General features: G+C 37.5%; 1 long non-coding RNA gene across 2 annotated transcripts; it reads right to left on the bottom strand.

Moving 5' to 3' along the window:
* Positions 1-505: 505 nt before the first annotated feature.
* On the bottom strand, positions 506-16,052 carry LOC119082879. 2 transcript variants are annotated; one of them, XR_005088735.1, is made up of 7 exons: positions 10,166-16,052; positions 9,856-10,083; positions 9,502-9,747; positions 8,364-8,561; positions 8,133-8,309; positions 2,777-2,953; positions 506-2,704 (listed from the first exon to the last, which is right to left on the bottom strand). It is a non-coding gene; the product is annotated as an uncharacterized LOC119082879 (long non-coding RNA). The 2 variants fall into 2 exon arrangements; XR_005088736.1 differs by having other exon boundaries at positions 8,133-8,301.
* Positions 16,053-17,880: the final 1,828 nt, after the last annotated feature.

The raw sequence follows: 17,880 nt of genomic DNA, 5'->3' as shown, positions 1-17,880 counted from the left end.
AGTGCTGTGAAAAGACCTTACATTCTCTTTCAAAGAATAATTGAATCGATAAGAACCAGAACGAAGTGAGGCAAACGGGAAAATACGATATTTCATTGTCATCATTCGATCAGATCACATCACTGAAACCAACAAGGTACGATTCTTACATAAGTTTCCTACTTTACAAAAATTACTAACACTTTGTCTCGAACGAAACTGAACTAAAAACGTAGTTCTTACTTTGCAAAGTTTATGTAATAGACAAGGAAGGGAAGGAAGAAGAATAATAGAAACCAACATCTGTGACATTTTTTTTTATTTTCAATATATTTTTTTTTTGTTTTGTTTCACATGATCCATTCATTTGAAGTGATATAAAAAAAAATTTTCCAAATTATTTCCACTCTCAAACGTTCCCATTACTCGTGCGGCAGTTGTTAACTGTAAATTGAAGTTACGGAACGTTGTTAACTGAAGAGGGAAATAGGATTGATTTTCTCCGTTGTAACACAAGACACAATAGTTTTTTTTTGACCTTGTAACGTACAGATTTCGTAAGAATTGTTTGCCGATACGTAAGTAGGAGGGACTTCTCTTTTACTCTCTCTCTCTTCCTATCGGTCTTTTCTTCTACGTCTCCCAGCGATTTCACAAAACATAAAAAAAAAGGAAATTGATGACAACATTTAAAGACTTCCTTCACAATAGAATCAAGAAAGAACAAGTTGACCCACGTGAAGCTAGAAAGCTTGGCCATTTGATCGATTACGGGAAGATCAACCAAAGGAATTTGCGTTCAGGTCGTAATTTAGAAACGGTGGTAACGCCTGTTAATAGACCATTAGAACCCTTAGGAATAAAACTTCCGAAAACCTTCATAAGTAGACCCCCGGGGTTGTCAAGGAAATCTTTGAGCTTTACAGACATCGTAACGATGGTTAACCCGGGGAATGATGGTAATGGTGACGCCAATGCGCCTCTGGGAATGGTGTTCTCTACAGCGGATTTCAACCGCATGATACCGGAATTTAAGAGTGACATTAAATCACTCCCGGTGTTTGTGAAGAGGTGTGATACCTTCCATGACGCTCTTAACGCCGATGGAAAGAGATCCTTCCTGTCACACCTAATATTTAAATTGGGAGGAAAAGCATTTTTGATATTTGAAAGCAAACAGTATACCTGTTGGACTGATTTCAAAAAAGATTTGTTAGAAGGAATACGACTGACAAAGTCAGCATCAGCTCTGCAGAACGAACTGATAAATCTGACCCAGGGTTCAGATAAATCGGTACGGGAATTCGCAGACCTTATCAGAGAAAAATTGAAAGAGCTCAGCGACATTATGAGTTCGCAATACAATGCACCGGAGGTAACAGATTCTTTTAAGTTAGAACATGAAAAAGTCGCGATAAGGACCTTTAGGGAAGGTCTGAAACCCCCGTTGAAGTATCGGATAGTGAACTTTGAGGCGAAGACCTTAGATGAGCTCGTGAAGAAAGCGGTTGAGGAAGAGCCATTCGTGAAGGTAAATAAGATCACCGGCCAAAACGAATCAGATAAACCCAACGTTGAAAGGTCCCCTAGGAACCCGAAACAGTGGAACGGGTATGGGAACTACACTAGGAATAATTTTAATCCGAGTTTTCAACGGAGAAGTTTTTGGAATAACCCAAATTCGTCTAATTCTGGTAACGGTCATCGTTTCCAGAGCAACGTGAACAATCGGAACTTTCCGAACAATTTCCCGAGAAGTTCCCCGAATGACTTTGATAAGTCTAACGCGTTTTGTACGAGGTGTCACCGGAACGGTCACACTGTCGAGAGGTGTTTCGCTCGAATTCCTAATAAGGAAAACGAGAACGTGAGAAATGGTAAAGACAGCTCCACGGATTCGCGCCAGGTTGCTTTTTTAGAAAGAACCAGGCCACCGAATACGAGCCCGAGAGGTCAGACACAAATCAGGCTCCACGGCAAGGAGAATTTGATATAAAGACCCTGATCTCTACGGACGAACAAAGCCTAGCATATAGGCAAGTTGAGTTATGGTGCACAATCGGTAATAATAAAAATAAACTTAAATTCTTGATCGACACAGGTTCGGAGTTATCAATTTTGAAGTATAAACATCTTCCAGACCAAATACAGGTAAATGACACGAATTCTACCACGTTAATTGGAATTACTGCCCCTAATGCTGTTACATTAGGAACAGTGGAGGCAGTAATAACGTTAGATGATATGGACATCCCTCACCAATTCCATGTCACGCGCGACGAACATTTGCATCTGACACAAGATGCCATTCTCGGTACTGATTTTCTGAGCAAGAACCGATTAAGAATTGAGTATGAGGATGGGGTAATAAAGATATCCCTCCGTGACCATAGAGAGAGAATGCGTTATGATTTAAGGTTGAAAACTAACATATACATTAAAGCGGTATTTTTGTCAATATTCGAACATTTCGCTATAGACTTGAATTCCAAATCGTCACAATTTGGATTTCCATGCGAATGTTTCGGATGTGAATTATACCGACTGTTGACAAACGATCAAACAATAATACACACATTTTATAGTTTGATCGAAGGTGATTTGAGTTCCGTCAAATGGAACCAAATACCGAACGCCGTTAGAAGTAGTATGCTAAGCACTAAATGCAAGAATACAAACAATACTTTTGTAAACGCCGCACTGTCCATTCACGGACGGATGCAAACTGTAATGAAATGTAGAAGTTGTTTTTATATGAAAGTTGTTACTACGAATTTCCATAAAATTAATTTTTTACCTTCTAAATCAGTGCAACACTCAGTGTCACAAATGTTCACTCCACGCCCGTATGGCGACGGAATAAACCGATGTCCACAATGTTCAAGATCTCACTCGTGTGTACAAAGAGAAAAACTCGTATCTGCTCCACTCTTCCTATACATAGGCTTCCTAAGAAGGAAAACTGACCAACAATCTGTAAAAAATGAATGCAGAGTTAAAATACAAAGAACGATTACGTTAACGAAGTTCAACACCGTGAATCTCAATTATGTAAAAATCGATTATTATCTCACATCGATCATAATGTTCAAGAACGATTCGGAACCGGTGACGTCAGTCATCACGACCAAGTCAGGACTGAATTCGAGTTTCCCACGTCAAACTGTGATTGAAGATTATAATGCTCTCAGCACGAATGCTTACGAATTGATTTATAAACTATCTCGTGATGATAGTAGCACAGTTGACTATGATGAATTTGACCCACAAGCGAATGTTAATCATTCCTCACTTAATACTGAAAGTACGAGTAATCAATCTACGGATGGATTATTCAATGATTTCTTAGATGGAATAGTGCCATCCGAAGCTCTACTAGAGACTTGTAATAACCAAGTCAATGACGGAATGTATCCAGAAACGACATTAGGAGGTGAGACTGAAAACGATCACACATTGGACCCTCAAGGATCGTATTTCAATAAGATGATAAGGTGTTGGACACCTAAACACTTTCTAGATAGATTTAGATCTGAATCGAAGATGAAACAGGTAAAACGTGAGAGAATGGATGAAACTGAATGTCGATATGACATTCCATTTAAACGTGTGAAAACAGAAACATTAAATGGGGCCGAGGCTTTGAACGACGCTTCACACCATAATGGTGAATTCACAGATAAACAAACGGCCTTAATGAAACAGAGTGATGTTGACTCAAAGACCACACGTGTAATTGGTCTTATAAATACCAGTACCCTATGCTATGCAAACTCTTTATTGCAAGCAATTCTATTCGAATTGATGATTCGAAGTTTCCAGACGCACAAAGTCACTAACATAATGTCTCCTTGTAATTGTGTAGGTTGTATATTAGTTACAACGACTAAGACTTATTTATCCGCGGACGAACCATTCGAACCATTGGAATTTCACAATTGGTCCAACTCGAATTTATGTACTTCATTGGAAAGTATTCAAGAGGACGCTCACGAATTACTGAAGGTCATTGTCACGACACTCTCTGAGAATAATTGCACGTACGGCAACAATTTCTCCAATGTTACCAACAGTTTGTTAGGACTTTCCAGGATACATACCGAGTGCTCGATATGCGAAAAATATAATGTGTTCAATGAACCGCTGATGGAAATATTTTCCAAACCAGAACCGTCTATCGACGGAATTTTGAATGAATTTTTCAGCACCGAAGAAGTGACTGATTATAGGTGTGACAATTGTCACAACAAGTGTTCGACGCGAAAGGAAATTAGGATAGAAGTTCTTCCACGTATCCTTTCGATAGTATGTAACCGGCACTCAGAAGATGTTCTGAAAAACGATCAAGCCATTGAAATAGCGAAAGAACTCGATATGCGGAGTTTTTTGCTACCTGGCAGTACGACGATAGACACTAAGTACGTACTTAAGTCTGTTATTTGCCATGAAGGCGAATTTAATAACACCGGCCATTATTACGTTGTGAAACGGATAAATGACCGATATTTTAAGATTAGTGATAGTAGAGTGTCGGACACGCGGTGTTCCGAGCATGAGAAAACCGCGTACTTATTCTTTTACGAATTGCAGAAGAGCAATGATAAATGTGTTGCACTACTGACGAAAGATGTAAACGGATCCGTAGGGAAAACGGATAGATTTCAAACGATTCAGAAATTGATAACAGTTAACGGCGAAGACCCGGTAATCCACGAACGAATTGAACGAATCGTTTACGACAATCGTGATTCTTTCTACATCAAGGGGGACAAATTATCTTCTTGTAACATCTTGAAGCACAGAATTCCGTTGTATACTGATGCCAAACCGGTCAACATAAGACCTTACAATCGAAGGTCAAAATTTGAGAAGGAAGAAATTGAACGTAAAGTTCAGGAATTGATATCTCAAGGAATAGTGGAACCTTGTCGGAGCCCTTTCAACAGTCCGTTACATCTAGTGAAAAAGGGAACAGATAAGGAAGGGAACCCGGCATTTAGGCTTGTGGTGGATTTCCGTGGGTTGAACCAGATTACCATACCTGAAATCTTCCCTTCAATTCAAGTGGTAGACATTCTAGACCAGTTGTCCGGGCAAAAATATTTCTCGAGTTTGGACCTCAAGAATAGCTATATGCAAATTGAACTAGAGGAAGGATGTAAAGACAAAACAGCCTTCACGAGTGGTTACAGCTCGTATCGTTTTGTACGTATGCCACTAGGCCTACGCTCCAGTTCCCACTCGTTCAATCGTGCAATGAACATAGCTTTGGCAGACCTGATAGGCAAGATACTGTACATATTTTTGGATGACATCGTTCTCTACAGCGCAACGGTACCGGAACACTTACGAAGATTGGAACTTTTATTTGACACTCTACGAAAACACAATTTGAAGTTAGCCCCTGAGAAATGTAAATTCTTACAGACGGAACTGCCATTTTTAGGGTTCACGATATCACAGGAGGGAGTTTTGCCCGACAAAAAGAAAGTTTTACCGATAACGAACTTTCCGACCCCGAAAAACCCAAGAGCAATTAAAAGCTTCATGGGTATGGTGAACTATTACTCACGACACATTCACAATCTGGCGCATCACGCTAAACCACTTTATAATCTTCTGAAGGCAGACACCAAATTTGTCTGGTCTCCCGAGTGTGAAATAGCATTCCAACATTTCAAGGAATGTTTATCCTGTCCACCTATATTACAGTACCCAGATTTTTCAAAGAAGTTCTATATTACCACGGATGCTTCGAAATTCGGAATCTCGAGTATTTTGTCCCAAAAGGACGAGACCAGCCTCAAACCAATATGTTACGCGAGTCGAACGCTCAACGATGCCGAAACTAGATATCCCGCAGTACATCTGGAAGTGTTGTCAGTAGTATGGGCAATCAATTACCATAAAACTTATATTTTCCAACAAGAATTTGAGGTTCTGACCGATTGCAAAGCTTTGCAGTGGCTCCTTCAATTGAAATCACCGAATAGTAGGTTAACCAGATGGAAACTCCAACTGGCCGAATATGATTTCCAAATTACCCACATCAAGGGCAAAAATAATCCAGTTGCTGACTGCTTATCAAGGTATATATCTAGCAGGGATTTTGCAGAACCGAAAGAGGTCAAAGTGTTGACTAGAGCACAAAAGGTGGCCCAAGATAGGGATAAAAATTATTCTACTCCCCAGGACACAGTCCAGGAAATAAAATCAGACAAGTTACAGCGACCTGTCAAAGAACACTTACCACCAGTAATCGAATCGACAGATGAGAATCTAATTTCGGATTTCAAACACGAACTCCGATTTGTGAATGTTAATGACACAAAATTCTTCTCTAGACACTCCATTGACTCACACGTGTTTGAACCCTGGTCGGTGACACTATTGCATGACACTTCGATTTTTTTGATAATAGTTGTAGGGAAATCAATCGAGATACCTCGTTTGCACGATCCTCTGACGAAACTAGTCCAACTCTTGCATAAGGACAAGATAACGAAGATTTACTTCAACAGAAATACCTTTTTGTATAGTGATCTCGATTTCAACTTGATAAAAAGAGAGTTGAATAAACTTCTATACAACTCAGGCATAAATTGCCTAATAATAACGTCAAAAATACTTTTGTTGACTGAACAAGCAGACATTCAGCGTACGATGAAGGACTTCCATGATCTCCCACTAGGTGGTCACCAAGGTATTAAAAGGATGACTAGTAAAATTGGACAACAATTTAAGTGGGTGGGAATGCGTAAAGACATTAAAAAATACGTCAAAAATTGTAAGACTTGCCAAATCTCCAAATCTGTAGGGTTGAACAAGCAACCAATGCAAATAACGAGCTACAGTAAGACCCCGTTCTCTAAGGTCCACATAGACAATGTTGGACCATTGCCCGACAACCCACAAGGTTTCAAATATATTTTCACTTATCAGGATGATCTGACCCGCTACTTCGGGGCGGTACCGATACCTGACCACACAGCCGAAACGGTAGCTAAGGTATTGATCGAGCAAGTAATACTCCGTTTTGGAATAATGGAAATCTTGATATCAGACCGCGGGTCTGAATTTCTGAATACGGTAATATCAGGAATAATGAAAACGTTCGGAATTAAACACCGTACCACGAGTGGATATCATCCACAGACTAACGGAATGTTAGAACGCAGCCATGGTACATTGAAAGCCATACTTCGCTCACGTACGAACAATTTTGTACATAATTGGCCAGAATTTGTTCCATACGCGACATTTATTATCAATTCCTCTATCAATAAATCAACTAATTACTCAAGCCACGAGTTATTATTCGCGTACAAATTGAGGTTGCCCTCTAATTTAAAGAAATCTCCGGATCCAGTCTACAACTACGATGATTATCTGTCTGAATTGAAGTATAAATTGCAAATTTCCCACCAAATTGCATTAGACGAATCCCAAAAAAGTAAACAAATTAACAAGAAATATTACGATAAAAACACCAAGACTGTTAAGTATGAAGTTGGGGATAAAGTGCTTATAACTAATGAAGATCGCCAAACGAAATTGCATAACCCATTTATTGGTCCGTTTGAAGTTACGGAAATAGTCTCTGATGTTAACATCAGAATTAGAATCAAAGGGAAAAATAAGATTATTCACATTAATCGAACGAAAAAGTTTTTTGAAAATGATGGAAATCAGTTAACACTCGAAGATCCACTAGTCGAAAGAAACACAGATTTGAAGCAAATGAATGTACCACCGGTATCTTCGTAAGAAGAAAACAAGCGGTATTAAATGAACGTAGGGTCAGAATGCGCATACTGCTGATGACCAATATTTTTTTCCCTCTTCCCTTTTCTTCGTATTTTTTTTTATTATTTACTCTACAACTATAAGTTTGAACTCAAGGCGAAACCCCCAATGGAAAAGAAGAGACGAACCAAATTCTATGACACACGTCTTACTTCAATTGGTAAATTATTATTGAATAGACAAATAGTCGAGAAATCGTTAATTGAAATCATATCCCAGGATTGAACCAATAACCTATTTTAGTCCAACTATACCTTTCTAGGTAACATATAGACCATTTTAGGCGTAGTGTAGAATGATTAGACTAACGCACTCCTTCAATTTTCTATTGCTGTATGACGGCTTACCAAATATGAATTTCGTCCCTTCCAGAATTGGAAATGGCATTTTATCCGAGCTCATCGAATGCCACAGATGATAGATCCTTAGTCAGGCCACTGTACCCACAATTCCAAACTTATGACCAACGGAAAGCTACATTCCAGGAGTTTTGGCCACCACAACTACCGGTGACGACTGAAAAACTGATATTACACGGATTATTCTATACACATAAAGCAAGCAAAGTGATATGTTACCAATGTGGTGGAGGATTCGTCAATCTATCGGAGAATGACGATTTACTGGAACTTCATGCAACATTGTATAGTAACTGCGCTTTGTTACATAAGAATTACTCTAGGCAAATAATGAGAGCGTTGTATGGACACCCCCCCACCAAACAACAATTGAAGAAGGGTTTTACAGTAAATTCGGACGATTTAACCATTTGTAACCTAAAGGAACAACAAAACGAAATTGAATCTCTACAAAAACGAATATTATCCATGCAAGTTATACATCAAAGAGAATTACAAAGGAGTATTCATATCACTACAGTCTATATACGTGAACTGACGGAAACCCGTCGAACATTAAGTCGTCATGCAAGAGGATTGAATGAATTGACAGAGTGCAAAATTTGCCTCGATAAACAGAAAGATTGCATTTTGTATTGCGGTCACGCATTCTGCCGCGAATGTATAATGAACATCAATAAGGCATGCCCATTGTGTAGAACACCATTCCAGTATGCCAGACCATTTTACTGGTAAAATACCAACCACAGGTAGGCATGAGTATGGTCAATTAGAGGTGGACCCTCTCCACCACATAAGTAAACTAGTTTACTAACCCGGTGATAATTATTGATGTCAATCGGAATACCAGGATCGTTCTTTCTTTCTTTCTCCGTCTATACACCCTGCTCCGATATTATATCTCTGAGACGAATCATGGAATTGGAACCATGACCTTCGACACTTCTCGGGAAACTTCTTGTAACGCTTACGTAATGATAAGATATTTACAGCTAGTATAGGCCAGGATTTACAATCGTCGTAGGAAACGGTGAAATCCTTTACACCTCAATACTTACGTTCACAATGTTTCTTCGAGTTAGTGGGAAATTTAGACCGAACGTAAAATTCAAAAGTCTTTTATTGAGCATCTTGCAATGCAAGTAACAAAAAAGGTGGTTCATTTGAACCTCTGGTTCACAGTCATTTATAAAAAAAAAAATTTCTAAAAAAAAACCCGAACAGTTGTATATGAAAGCGTCTTCTCATAGTTGAAACGACAACTACTTTATACCCAACGGATTTTTGAGTAACAATATTCATTCAAAAAAAAAAGTGGCAACAAAATGATGGATTAAAATAACCCTTCAGGACTTACATAATAGTCCAGTCTGGCTACTGCATCGGATAAACCGGCATAGTGGGGCACGAACGAGGCATCAGGTCAATAGGCCCGGGATTAGGACCCATAGGTATCGGGAACCGACCCATTTCTTCACAGACGCAACTTCGGTAACTTGAAACATCACCAACAGCGGGTCCGGACGATGCTGAATCAACGAGTTCAGGTGGCGGCGGAGTGTTGGCATTGAACGTCTGGTAAGCACGAACCATTCGATGTCGCCTACGGAAAATACAATTACCAACAGTTCGACACAACATCCACTGACACATGGAGTAAACGTGAACTTCTCGTTCCCTTTTACTGTTCCCCAACGACCCTTTCAATTACCTGTAAACGCACCAGGCCACGCTAAACCAAAGACCAACTAACAGCAACACGGTTGAGATTCCAGCACAGTAAACAAGGAGTCCATATTCCAATGTCCCGAACGGACTGCCGACCTCTGTCCTCTTCACTGTGACGCATGGGGCACCCCACACCGTATGAATATAGAGGATCACGAACATTAACCTCAAAATGGCTAAAGTCATTTTTTCGATCGATTGATCACGTACACTTCAAATACAATAAGGATAAACACGAACGAATGATTACTCAACGATATTGAAATTGACAGGGATAAATCACATCGTCTTACCTTTCAAAGTATTTAGACAGCGATATATTTTCGCTACAATGACGAATGCACAAAGATATAATTGAACCACGGACAGTCCTTCTGTATACTTTCACGATCGGTATAATAATGCATGAGAGGACGCGATACACACGCGCCACTTTCTTTACGACGAGATCGATAATAGAAAATCGATGCGAATGACAGTTCACATTAGTCCCAGCATAAATGTTTTGGTTCGAAAATTGATCGTTCAAAAACATTACGCGGGACAAAATGAGTTGTTGTTTTGAATTTCTTTGGTTCAAACGCTTTGTTTGACGAATTTCATTTTACACAAGATTATTGTAAGTTCTCTTTATTGAGAAATTATGATAAGTTTTCTTTTATGAGTGTTGTTTGTTGTCTTAGAGTCGCGGATCCGGAGAGACAACTCTTAGATTGATGAGAGCTGACTGTCGTACACCCAAAAGTTGGTGAGACGTATGTTCACGAATGTACTCAATTGAAGGACACGATATCGGTTATGATTTAAAGGAAGAAGAAAGAAAATCACTTCGTTTTATTTTAACCGTATTTTAGATTTTAAGTCGTCGACCTCTTTCACTGAAAGATTAGCGTAAATGGATCCTAACGTTTTGACGGATCCTGCACTTATTTCTTTGATACGACATCCTCCAAAGAGGTTATTCACAATGCACCCACGGGCTACAGTATTGACCATGACACTGAATGAACTTCTGATTGATGGCCCTAACTGCAGTATTAGCTCCAGGGCCTACAGTCACAAACGTAGTTTAATATTTGAAAAAGAAAATCCCTGATGATTGTTATATGTTGGAAGCAGAAACAATATTTGTAGTATGTGATGACGACACCAAATTTAGCTTTTTCTTTTTTCTCTTAAGAATTGGCGAAAGCAGGTGACTGGATGGTAAACTCTGATATCATATTCCACACTAACCTTCAAGTGGTAAGTGACTTTACCTATCCTTGCTCCATACGAGTGAAATTTACGAGTTTAAGATTGAATCTTCTACACACTCGGAATACTCCAGTAAGATTGTTTTTTTTTAAGCATGATATTTTCAGTTGGTGCTGCCACAATTAAATCATCCATATGAATGACACATTTAGAAGTTGATAAGCCACTGAAGGCTATGGACATCATTCTTTGAAGAGAATTACTGAGCCCTTTCTTAAGTTCATTATACAAAGTTTATAATTGTTGCGTTATGTTTACACAATAATGTTCACTGTATTTTCCGACGAAATATTCTAAGTTATTTTTATTTTAATGACTTAAAAAAATTTCGAAACTGTCACTGAGTCGCCATGTGAAAATGTGGATTGTTAATTGAGAAACTTTATTAATTTTTCAAACACTTTGTTTCTTATTGTTGAATTATTACAAAGTTCTTTTTACACTTATTTTTATTTGAGAAATTCTTCTATGACTGAATACCCCCAGGTCTCATAGGACACCTCTGTTAATGTAAACTCAACGGTTTCACGACTGTATTATAATCCAGAATTTGTCAGGATGACTGGTGAAATGGTTTGTAGTAAATGACTCAACCAGTCGATCATATTGAGTGAATAGTCCCTTGATCACTCCGTTACGATAAAAGGACTTTTCTTTTCTTTTGAATTCGAACGAACTATCGTTTTCGATCATTCAGACAACGGACAAACAGACGAGGAAGTATGACGTTACAGTTGAACTCCTGTTTTTGCATCGGAATAAAGACAGGTAGCTTGATGGTCACATGGTTGTATCTGATAACATCCATAGTGATATTTTACGCAGGCATATTCGCGATTCTACTGTTGTCTATGTACAATTGCGACGATCTGACCAGATCAACAACACATGAACATTGTGACAAGTTTTTTGAAATTCCGATTGAGGAGATGATTTTCATTACAATATTCAGCATAGTACTCACTTACATAGCTTGGAAATGCAGTAAGGGAATTAAAGCAAGAGACCACGCCATGATGACACCATTCGTGGTACTCTTAGGAATCACAGCATTGCTTTCGGCATTGAGAATACCAGCGTTCAGCATAACTACAGTAGTATCAAGACTGATCGAAACTTTGGTGAATACCTTTTGCTTTGTGATAGTTTACTCAATGTATGACATATTGAAACAAGAATATCGTATCGTCCGGGATTCCCAACAGCATGACATTGAGATGGTAATCACATGATCACTGAACGAGGTGAAGAATAGTTTGATTGCTTATTATTTGGAAGTCACTTGGTTTTATTTAACTAACTTATATTGCTCAAATTATTTGAATACTTGATACACACAAACACCGAATTCACTTAGAACATAAAGACTGAACGAAAGGAATTAGATAGAAACTGGAATTTTTTTTTATGTTGAATCTTGCATTAGTAGTTTTCCTTTTTCTTTTAACTAGGATCAGTTTTATGATCCGCCACTGTGTATGATATTCGTCCAAATTCCGATTATAAGCGCACTATCGACGCCTGGACAACTTGATATCAAATCTTAGCTGAATTATTATGAACTACTATTGCAAATCAAACCTTAAGGTCAAGGACTGACGCGACGTAAATACGACCCGCGAGAATACTGACTGTGTGACTTCTTCCCTTTTAAACAAGAATTGTTTATTCTGATGAAGTTTAGTTTCACTTCACTAATTTTTCTTTGTCCATAGAACCCATGTGATGACGTTCATTGTAAGATCATTTATACAAACACTCGCACAATGCGATATATCTGTAAAACTCCTAGGTAAAGTGGTGCCGAACAAAGATTGAGGGTATAGATGAATGCTTATACAAAACATTTATGAACATATTATTCCTCTAGCGCAATACTAAACATAGCATGGACGACAGAGACGAACGAAACAAACCCTAATTTTGTATTCACACCATTGCATACTTCGGGAGGAATATATTTTGAAAAATTGGCACCGATCAAAATATATAACAACGAATGGCATGTGGTATACCACATTAATTTAACAACTCTACAGGAAGACTTCGATCACATTGACCAATTCGTGAACAAATTGACGAGAATGTGCCAACAATTAACCACTGAATTCAATCAACATAATTCAACGATAGAAGACCCCCAACCATCATTCGATAGCCATTTATATCCACGACAGTGTGGAGCATCCTATGAACAAATATTAATTCTCAGATCACATATAGACAATTTCAATGTCCAATGGTTCCACGATAAAATGGGAACACGAAAACGACGTGGTTTGGGCAGTACAATGGGAACATCAATCAAATCATTCTTATCATCATTGACACGACAAGATGCAATGACATTCCTTGAGAAATTTACAGCCATGGATTCATGGAACTTGCCGCGACAAATACTATCGTCAGCACATACTACACTTTTGAAATCCACATCTCAGGTTTTGGCAAGAGTTAATGGAATACGGCGTGAAATGGAAGAAAGAATTGACAACAAAATCGCATCAATGAACGAAACCATCGCACACATGCGATTGGATTTTGAGAATGTTTGGCTTAATCTAGCACTACAATCCCAAATGCAAGATCTACAAACGTATATCACGGTCGCGTTGAATTCATTTCATAACAGACAAAAACAATTCCTTGAAGCCATTACATTAGGGGTAGAAACGGTACAGATAACTCCAATCGTTTTACCACCAGCTAAGTTTATGGACGAACTGACGTCCATACAATCTGAAATCAATGAAAACGATCTGATGCTTCCATTACCCATTAGTAAAGATAATATAGCCACGTATTACCAAATTTCAACCACCCGGTCAAGAATTGTTGACGACCAGTTACTGATTGTAATGTCAGTACCTTTACTCTCAACGAAACAGTATAATCTGATCAAACTCACTAGTCTCCCGAACCGACTCCCTTCGGGTGTGTACCAATTCATAGTACCTACACACGAGTACATTGCCATGGACGATTATAGGGAATCTTACATTTCTTTGACCAACGAGGAACTAGTAAAATGCCACGACTTGAGACACATCTCTCAGCAAAATAACTTAATTTGCCCACAAACATCTCCCATATTTCAAGTATCGGAAAGCGATGACGACTGCGGTACTACCCTCTTAGCAAATAAGAATGACTCGGCAAATTGTGATATTAGAATCGCGAAAATAACTTCTGAAATGCTTATTAAGGTAAAACAACCAAATACGTGGATTGCCACATTTCCACAACCACAAAATGTGTATGTTAGATGTAATGATATGCCAACCACTAACGAGAGAATCGAAGGGATTGGGTTATTAAGCCTCAAACAGGACTGTCAGCTCAAAACTGATAAGTTGTTGATTATGTCACAAACTGATTATTATTCTGAAATTTACGAACAATTAATACCGACGACTCATTACGCTTTACCGAACTCTAACGAGACACCAATGGCATTGAACTTGGTTCAAACGGTAGATAACCCTCGGGTAATATCATTAGGCGAAAATGAACAGTTAAGGAAGATCAGTTCAAGTCTACAAGACTTGAACAAAGCAGCATCTCGGGAAATATCATTTAAACGTATGTTTGACCTACCGGAATATTCTGATATGAACATAATACTGATCATAATAATGATAACAGGAATGGTCATATCAATACTGATGTTACTAGGTACTTTCTGTTATAAGAAGAGTACCAACGATCACGTCCGCACGAATTCAATTTCATTCATAAGAAATGAAACATTGAACCCCCTCCCAACACCGCTAGAAACATTAGTTTAAGTGAACTAACAAAGCCTCGATTGAGTAGGAGCAATTTTTTTTTTATTTTTTTTATCTTATTTTCTTTATATTTTTTTTTCTTCTTCACCTCTCCCCCCATTTCTCTTTATTCCCAATCATTCCAACAATCCAAACAATTAGATGTCAACAATACGAGGTCTACGCCAATCCAAACGAAACAAAAAGATTACCACCATCAGACGAGCCTTCTTCAGAAACCTACACAACAGAGCGGGTTCTTTCCATAACGCACCTGCACACATGAAACGAAGATCAAAAACGTTCGCAATCAATGGCTTCTTTTTTCAACAACAACCAGACGTAGTACAATGCCCATACTGCCTCATACGACTGCACACGTGGAGCATTAACGATAATCCATCAATAGTACACGACAAAGCCTCTCCAAATTGCACCAGACCAAAACCTGTGACCACAACAAACCGAATCACGACATGCTCAACTGAAATAACTATATATCCGATATCATTATTTAAATCCGTTCAAAGACTGAAACACTACCAATTGTTCTCAACACTTCAGATCGAAGATGAAGCAATCGACAGCGATGCAAATTCATCCTGGAATAATCTACTTGACAAGAAATATAAGAAATATTACGAATCGTTGGCTAAACAAACAAAGGACACAAAAGTATTGACGACAGAAGAAGAAACGACACCAAAAACCAACCTACAATGGTACAGCGACATAGTTTTACAACGTTACTGGCTACATAACCACAAAACACAATCGAGCCCACCTTCCGAACGAGCCACACGAAAGCAATGGACATCACTATCGACACAAGAAAAATTATCATTCCAAAAGCTACAAATAATCGACTTCAAACGTCATGCAGCATCCCAAATTGAGAAGGTCCTTGCAACCAAAGGATTATCAATAGAAATTAATAACTACAAAACATACGACATAAACATAGTACCACAACCAACAACGACAACAACGTACAAGGTATCGACTTCTTTAGCTTTTAAAATATATAGCATTAAATGGGCTTTACTGAAAGAACCATTAGACAAATCATATTTCGATTAATCTTTTTATTTTTATTTTTTTTTCTCTTTGAAAACGAATTAATTTATAGGAGTAAGTGAAACCATAAAAAAAAAAAAAACAAAGGATACACCACAATAAGTTCCTTTTCCTTTTTTTATATATAGTAAACTTATTATTACCGAAAGATTGACATTCCAAACAAAAAAAAAAAAAGAGGAATTTTTTTTTTTAATCCTTTTAATTTTTCTTTCTTTATATTTGTAAACTGATTTTTGCATTAGATGGTTAATTACTTTTTTTTTTAAGGTTTGAAACAAAAAAGAACAAAATGCAAAAAAAAAAAAAAAAAAAATATGAAATTAAACAAACCTCCATGATAGATTTTATGATAACAAATAAGATTTTTTTTTGTCGTTCTCTGTTTTCTTTTTCTTTCTTTTTTTAACTTGACATTAAATGATATACTTATAAGCATTTTCTTTTTTTTCTCTTATATATTGTTTTTTCTTAATTTCTTTTTTTAAAAAATGACATAACAAAACAAGAACCGGATAATTCAGGTTCAATTTAGTAATCACATTTTTTTTTATTTTTTTTTTATTTTTTAAGTTAAGTAGGAAACATTAGTAAGTTCACTTCAATGATTTGGAAACCATTATTATGAGGGTTTATAGTGGGTCAACTCCGGATTCTCCGAACCGTTCGTTTTTTTTTTTTTTTTTCTTTTCTCTTTTATAACAACAACTTTTCTTTTAATCGATTGGCGCACGGGAGGTTGACCAAAACCCAACAAAAAAAAAAAAAAAGAAAATTGATACATCACACAAATTGGATACGATCCGCAATTATTAAAAAAAAAAAAAATTTTTTCAATTCGTTTCAAAATTTTTTTTTCTCAAGAGGGGGTGACGATGTAGTGGACCACCACTACGTTGAGTGGTGAACCTTCACTACAATATAGACTTGATTCTTCAAAACCTATTAAAGTAAATAAATGAACTCTCCAAACCTTTCATATGAATTTATGAATTGTTTACGCACGAAATTAGGCAATATTATTTCCAATAAGATTGGTTTCCCAATTGATACAATGGGATAACATGTTGGAAATTGCCTACGAGATATATACCAATAAAGGAATGCAGTTCGTAACCGTCGCATTCCTTATTCGGTAATAAAAATGATCAAAATAAAATAACAAAAGGATGAATTCCGATAAAATGTCTTATGAATTGCATAACGATAAATCAGGATTTAGAAGAATGGAGAAAATAATTGAAAATGGGTTTTGATGAAGAAAGGACAACAGCTGCAAATCGTCCTATCCTCCTAATGCTAAAATTTAGCATAAATACACGATACAATCACTGTATCGTGGTCAGTTTATCTTGGAAAGTATTGCGGTTCGTAACGTCGGTTAATTCCAGATCATTATTTGGTTTAAGTCTTTGAAGTGAATACCTCGAATCAAGTGTTTGAGATAAAGAGTTCCTATGTGTTGATAGAAGTGAATAGAAATTAACTTCGCTGAATAAATTAGTGTGTATGTAAATTTGGTTTTTCTATTTACGCCCCTGGTTCGCTCGGCCGTCGGGATACGTATTCGGGAATGTAACTTTACATAACCAATGTAAGACAAATCGAACATACAAGGAGATACCCGACTAGAAATTTATAAAAGATTTTTGCTCTCCTCGTCATTACATTTTAAGGATAGCAACAATCTTTTCATAGGTGAGGACGATGATGTAGTGAAACCATCACTACCAAAATTAATTACAGCAAAAAAAAATGAATCCAAAATCCATCTCACATATGAATCTACGATCTCAATACAAGCGACCTCGCACGTGCACAGATTTTCTAAATCCCCCACATATTTAAATATTTATAATCTGAATTATACTAGTTAAATCAAGTAGAAACCTCTCACACATAGTTTA

Source organism: Bradysia coprophila, unplaced genomic scaffold (assembly GCF_014529535.1).
Source record: "Bradysia coprophila strain Holo2 unplaced genomic scaffold, BU_Bcop_v1 contig_50, whole genome shotgun sequence".
NCBI classification, from domain to species: Eukaryota; Metazoa; Arthropoda; class Insecta; order Diptera; family Sciaridae; genus Bradysia; species Bradysia coprophila.
Note: the sequence above shows the minus strand (reverse complement) of the source record. Positions and strands in the feature narration are given on the sequence as shown.